The following is a 7,223-nucleotide window of genomic DNA, read 5'->3' as shown; positions in this document are numbered from 1 at the left end:
CTAGTTTTGTAAGTCCTCCTTGGAATTTTTTTTTTTTTTTTTTTTTGTTTTTTTTTTGTTTTTTTTTTTTGCCTTGTTTTGAAAGCCTTTGGAGTAATATCTTGTGGCTTCTTGAGTGAGCTATTTCTCGTAAGCCTTGAGGTAATAAGGATAGTAAGAGTGAGTGAAGGCAGTAGCAAACTCATGCACAAGATAGAGAGATAAGTGACAAAATGAGGGTTTTTAGAGGGTATCCATTTTTGAATTTTTCAGCACAACTTTCACAAACTTGGTTGTTTCTAGAAAATTCACCGTTAAATCATGGTCAAATTTTGAAAGCTTAATTTTGACATCAAGGGATACATTTTGAACGGTTGGATCGTTGTTTTGAGCTCTAGTTTCGTCATAATCGTCTTTGGACAAAATTGTTGTGTTTGGGGTGAATTCTACACCTTTTGCTCTCTAATTTTGGTCTCTTATTGTTGGTGGGTTGTGAATAATTTGCAAACTGATTTGAGGTTTTTTTCCCTCGATTTATCAATAAGAGAAGTTATGGTGGACTCCTTAAATGGTCCCGTGGTTTTTATCTTTCACATCGAAGGGGTTTTCCACGTATAATTTGTGTGTGTTGTTTGTTATCATTTCTTCCTATTTTGTTGATTTTTGCTACTCCATTGCTGATTTGATTGTGGCTTGTGCGATTTGATTGTGTGAGAAATTGGGTTGATTTGATTGAATTGTTAGTTAATTGTCTTGTGTGTGACATTACGGGTGTCGTAGTGACCCCCTTCAAATCTCTACAACTTGGTATCAAGTCGGAGTTTAATTTGTTACATTATTGAGTTGAGTAGTAATAATTTGTTGGTTTTGTTGCAATGTAATGCAAAACTTATTATTTTGTTGTTGGAATGGAAAAATTAACAACTATTTATTGCAAAAGCTAGCTAATTCATATTGCATTCAATAATTTTAACTGTCACAATATACAGGCCCTTTTCATCTTTGTTTTTGAAAAAAAAAAAAAAAAAAATCCTTGACATAAGTACACTTAAACCATACTATTTGTTTTCAGATATTGCAAAAAAATAAGCACCCCTAGAAATATACATATACTTTGCTTCAAAAAAAAAATACATATACTTCACAAGACAGACTAGGTTTTTTTCCAAACAGCTTGCAGCTTGGCCCTTGGAGCAGATGTGCTTGGTGCTGTTGTTATCACTATTAGTGCAGATGTAGTGGCAAATGTTAGTTGTTGTTGATGCTTAGCTTTGTGGTGGATGTTGGGTCTGCTCCATTTGTTGTCCTCGTTGGATCTTTCTATTGGCGCATGCAAATCTAACTTCACAAACCCCCAAATACAGGCTTCTCTAAGAAAGTGCATGGATTGGAAAATCACTAACCTTGCAATCATACCTACAATATTCCCATTCAACCTCATACACCCAAACGTTTCTACCCCTTTCTTTTTTTTATCACAAACCCATAACCTAACCTAACCTTAATATCTACATATTCAACACCATCAGCCATCTGTTATTCATTGATTTTTAATAGCAATTTGTTTTCTAAACCCTATATAAAAGAATCTGCAATCAACACAATCCCTAATTAACTATTACCCTAATTACACATAATTTAGTAATATCAAAATGTGTTCCATTTAATAATTAAACAATTCCCTCAATTAAGTGTTCAAATAGTAAACTAACATAGTCAATTAAACAATAAGTCACTTTAATTGAGTTTAAATAAAGTAATTATATATTAATCATGTTGAACATTCTATGATTAAATGCAACTCAACAATGAACCCTAACATTTTACAAAATTGCAATAATACCTTCTGTTTCGGGGTTTTCTGTGTCCCTCGGGAGAGTTACAACACCAAGACTGGATTCCGGGCGCCTGTACCTACAAAACAACGGAGACTCCGGTTGGGTGGAGTTCCGCCTCCGACGATCAAGTTAGAACGTGTTCGGAAGATAAAAAGTGCGGAATGTGAATGGGATCAGGTTCCTCTTTAGAGAGAAATGATCATCCGACTATCATAGACAGCCTCAATATCTGAGTATTTACTATCGTAATTCATGTGAATTGAATGTCTTTCATGTGTTTCCATGGTGGAAACATCTCCCTTTTATAGGGTCTTCAAATGCGTGCCCGGTCCTAGGTTATGGAAACCTAGGACTGATTGGGTTGCCTAGGAGTTTGGGCCTTTGAAAGCCGCCTTTCCTAGTTGGATATCTGTCTGCCACTTGTCGTGCCTTGACTAGACCACTTTGGACTCCTCCCTAGGTGACATGTGGCGGACTTCGATTAGTCCACGTGGCGAGGTAAAAATCCCTAATCATTTGCCCCTCACAGGGGTGACGTGGCTTGCCACGTGGTGCCTGTGACATGTGTCACACGCAGATAGGCGAACGATTTTTACCCGTTATTTGTTTTTGGAACATTTTTCAGGGCTACCCCTTGAAATTCTTACCCCCTATATAAGGGTCATGCCCCAATCATTTTTTTGCACATCCTCAAGATTTTCGGACATAGAATCTTTGACTTTTAGAAAAGAATTTGTCTTTTTCTGAGAAAAGCACTTGTCGCCTGTTATCTGATCGCTTGTTTCTACAGCCGCCCAAGACTTTTTCCAAGCGCCAACAGTACCTTCAAACTAAAGGTAACCGCTTGCTTTTCTCTCGTATTTTACTTCGTTTCTTTTCATTTTGAAAATGGTTTCCCAAAAGCACTCGGCACGGCATAGGTTAGTGATCAACCGGTCATCGGGGACGGCTGAATCTAGAACTAGGAGTGCCAACTGCCCCTTACTGGACCACCCTTTGCGAACTTCTCCCTGGACACCATGGCCAAAATTAAACAAACAACCAGGAAGCAGAACCTAGACGACTCCTTTAGGTCCCCTATTAGTGAAATCTCTGATGTGCCATCTAGCACCCCAAGTACCCCTAATGATTCTATTTTGCAAGAATCGGGGGAAGAGTTTGAGAGTGATGCCTCTAGCTCTATTCGACAGGCCCCCCAGGCGGACGCTAGGTCCGACGGCTTAGACGATGAGTCCGAGCCAAGTACTTCTGGCAGATCCTCCAATGACTCTGAGAAAATGCGCTCTCGGCTGGAGACAACGAGAGAGTCCCTTTCTGTAGAAAAGGGCGAGGGCTGGGTCGAGCCGTCTGCTTCCCACCGAGAGCAGTTTGCTGCTTACTATCATCACATTCCCGTGGGTAGGCGGAAAGCTATGGCTGACAAGGTGGGGAGTTTCAGAGCTGACCATGTCATGGGACATGGCTTTATTTTATGTGTACCGGATGCCAAGGACACCGTATTCTGGCCAAAAGGGTCCAGCTACGAGGACGAATGCTTTGGCTGTTATAAGGCGGCCATTCAAGCCGGCCTTAGATTCCCCCTCCATCCGACCGTGGAGAGAATGTTGGACGGATACCAGCTGGGTATCTGGGAACTGGCCCCAAACTCTTGGGTAAATATTCTGGGGTTTGTTGCCGCCTTCGAAATGCTGGAGGTGGATCCCAGCTTTGAGGCGTTCGCCCATATGCATTATCTCAGCCGAACCCCTAAAGCAAGCGAGTCCAGATGGTATACTTTGTCTAGCCATAAAGGCTATATGATGACAATAAGAAAGGGAACAAGTGGAAGGACTAAAGAAGCAAGTTCTACATTGTCTCCTCCTGACAAAGTGAAGAACAAAAAATATAAACGGTGGAACCGGGCGGATCTGAATTGTCGTCTGTACCCAGAAAATCCAGGGAGGAGATCTTAGACAAGTGCCTCTTTAAAGTGACCATCCGGCCCAATGAGGATACTTGGGTGAAGGTGGTCATTCCCCAAAGTTACATTCCTTGTTATGATTGGCTGTCTGATGGGGATTATCTGGCCGTTTTCGGTCTAAGTGTAGAGAGGCCGAGAGGTAGTCGACCGACTGTGTTTAGAATTTTAGTAAGACTTAACTGTTTTGTCCCACTTATTTAACCATTTGAATCTTCTTATGCAGACAAAGCAAAGGAGAAGCTCTCGTCCACCAAGAAACCAGCCGCCTACTACCGCTCCCTTTTGGGCAAGTGGAAGGGCGAAGAGCCACCAGCAGCTCAGGCACCCAAGGTGAGCCCTTCTTCAATTTGGCTAAGTTTTGATTTATTTTTTCCCGCCTGCTTCTTACTCATTTATATGCAAGCGGCCAGATAATCCCCATCAGACAGCCAATCATAACAAGGAATGTAACTTTATATGCAAGGCGGTTCATCCAAACCTTCTCTATCTTCACAACCGGACCCGAAGCTTTAGAAGCAGGCGGCCGACGATGTGTCGACTCCTGGTAGACCCAGAAAACATGTGGCCCATAGGTCAGGAAGGACCCATCCTCCTAAGTCCCTATCCGGGCCTGAGAGTAGCCAGCCCTAAAAGGAGAAGGAGGCGGTCGAAGGTATTACAAGCTTTAATCCTTTGCCTTACCCTTGTAGGGTCAAATTCAATCAGCAGTCGACCAGTACCTCTGAAAGAAGCCGGTCTATAGGTCGAATTTACACCAACTATTTACAAAGTGTTGATTGTGCAGATGCCCCTCAAAGGCCGGATTTTCAACAGCTGGCCAATACTATGCTGAGAGCCATCTCCCTTGAGGACAGGGAGTCGGTTAGAGGATTTGGCACCCTCAACCCTGATGCCATTCTCGCTCTTCTCGCTGAGGTACTTTAACTTGTAATTTTTAACTTTTTTCACGCAACTCTTTGAGCCGCCTGTACTAATGTTTTCTCCTCTTTTCTGAATGCAGTCTATGCTGCGAGTGCATGGACTTAAAAAACCAATCAGCGAGAAGACCAAAGAGGTAAAAGCTGCGAATGCTCGCTCCGCCTCTTCTCTAGACACAACCATGTTTCAGATTGCTCAAAATGAATTATTGACAACGGACATACTATATTCTCAGGCAACTGCCAATCTGCAGGTCAAGGCCGATTTGGGCTCAGCGAAGAGACGGGTCTTCGAGCTGGAGAAGCAGGTCAAGGACCTCAAGGCTAATCTTGAGCCCCTCAAAGAGGCGGACACAGAAGCAGCCGACCTCCGCACTCGGCTGGAGAAACTCAAGGCCAGGCTGCAAAACCAGGAAGTCTAACTCGCCAAGAAGTACTTCAAGGGCTGAGGAGGAGAAGGAGGCCCTGGTTAAACAGATGGTGGAGGATTGTGATGTCATCATGGAGATGACTTGGGGGGCTCTTTTCCCGGATGCCAGCTATGATAGCTGGAAGAATCAGTTTGCCGCCTCCTCCAAAGAGTACAATGACAAACTCTTGAATCAAGCTCAAGAGGAAGAAGAGGAGGAGGAGTCGTTTGATTCGACCGAGGGATCATCCGGGGGGTCCGATCAGGAGGAGGAGCAAGATGGCGAAAAAGGCCGGGAGCCGACTGGGGAGGATAAGGATGGGGCTGCCGATACTGAGAAGCCCCCTCCTGAAGCCTAAGCCTTGTGTTTTTCTGCGGCCTGATGGCCATGTATTACTTTCTCCGGCCTGCGTATCGTATGTCTCTTTGTATCTTTACCGACCGAGGGGTCGGGTTATTTGACAATATTTGCCGGTTGTACCGGTTAACTTATTTTAGTCGACTATAAGGTCGGCTAAGTTTAATTTATGAATCATTCGGCCATTGGGCCGGTTCTTCCATTTTGCACTTGTTTTTGAATTTTCAATTTTCCTAGATTTTAGCTAAGTATAACTTACTTTTTTTCTGTGAAATTTTAATTTTTTCACCATACCGGCTGTTCTTTCCCCTATACAAAGGTAAATTGATTGACTTGGAAATTTTTTATACTTGAGGGAGTATGACTGATTTCAAGTCAATCAATCACTATGGTGATTGCCCCAAACCAGGCGGACAATCGGCCATCGCACAGGCGGGTAAGCGTTCAACATTATCCGACCTTTGGCCTCGTTATGGTTATAAGAAAAACCATGCTTAGTTGCTAAGTTTTTTATACTTAGCTTATTTTGTTATTTGTAAATTAGTCGTTTGTTATGTACCTGAGCAATAGCAGGCGTCAAACGGGATATCCAACCAAGGTAGCGGCCGCTTGTTATATTACAGGCGGTAGCTTTTGTTTTCTTGGTTTCATTAACCTAAGTGGGAAAAAATGGCCGAATACCGGCTGGTGTCAATGAGACATGCAGTTTTCTTCGTACCGTTTAGATTCCTTTTTAGGCTATTCAGGTCAAACGACTGTGAGTTAGTCCTTATTAGGTTACTCAGTCTTTGTCGCCGGATGCCTACTCATGTTGGAGCAGACGGATTTGGGTTTTATTCAAGAAGCAGATGGCCTGTGGCCGCATCTAGTTGCTTTTAAAGTTTAGCTGCTAAGTGTTGGACATAGATTATGTTTCAATTAGGTGCTAAGTATTGGACTTAGCTTATATACTCAAATTTAGCAGTCTGTATTGCCCCTGAGCAATAGCAGGCGGTATCTGACCAAGATAGTAACTGGGTACTGCTTGTATTAAAACAATTGGCAGTTTCATTAACTTAGTCTCATTGGATCAATTCAAACGGCTGCAAACTTATCTTATTCTAGACAGTCGGTAGGGCCGTTTGTTTTAAGTTTATAGAGCAATGTGCCACCCAAATGGGAGATGCTCTCTGCGACGAATTCACCCAGATGGGCGTCGCCAGACGTCTTCTCATATTGGAGCAGACGTATTTTTAAAGATCATCCGACCATTAGCCTCATAAAGATCATCCGACCATTGGCCTCATTAATAGCTGCTAAGTATTGAACTTAGCTTATATCTACTCATGTTGGATTAGATGATAGGGTTAAATAAGGTCGTTTGCACATTGTGCAGACGGCATTCCCATTGGGAGGATGCATAAAAAGTATTGAAAGCAAATAGAAACTCTTTATTCATGTGCCTTTATTTACAAAAAAAATTCAAGGCTCAGAAGTAGTACTTTTTTTAAGTTGCCTACGTTCCAAGTTCTAGCTAGCTGCCTGCCGTCTGGTGTTTCCAGGCGGCAGGTGCCGCCTCTTACTTCTTCATAGATCCGGTAGGGGCCTTCCTAATTGGGAGTCAGCTTTCCCTACTCATTGGCCCTACCGGTTGCCTCTATTTTCCGTAACACAAAGTCCCCTGCTTTCAAGGGCCGCTTGTGTACTCTTTTGTTGTAGGCTCTTGATGGGCGTGCGAACGGTCGTACATTCCACACTCAATCAAACACATTTATTAACAAAC

Source organism: Chenopodium quinoa, unplaced genomic scaffold, assembly GCF_001683475.1.
Source record: "Chenopodium quinoa cultivar QQ74 unplaced genomic scaffold, ASM168347v1, whole genome shotgun sequence".
In the NCBI taxonomy this organism is placed as follows: Eukaryota; Viridiplantae; Streptophyta; class Magnoliopsida; order Caryophyllales; family Amaranthaceae; genus Chenopodium; species Chenopodium quinoa.
This window is presented reverse-complemented; position numbering follows the sequence as displayed.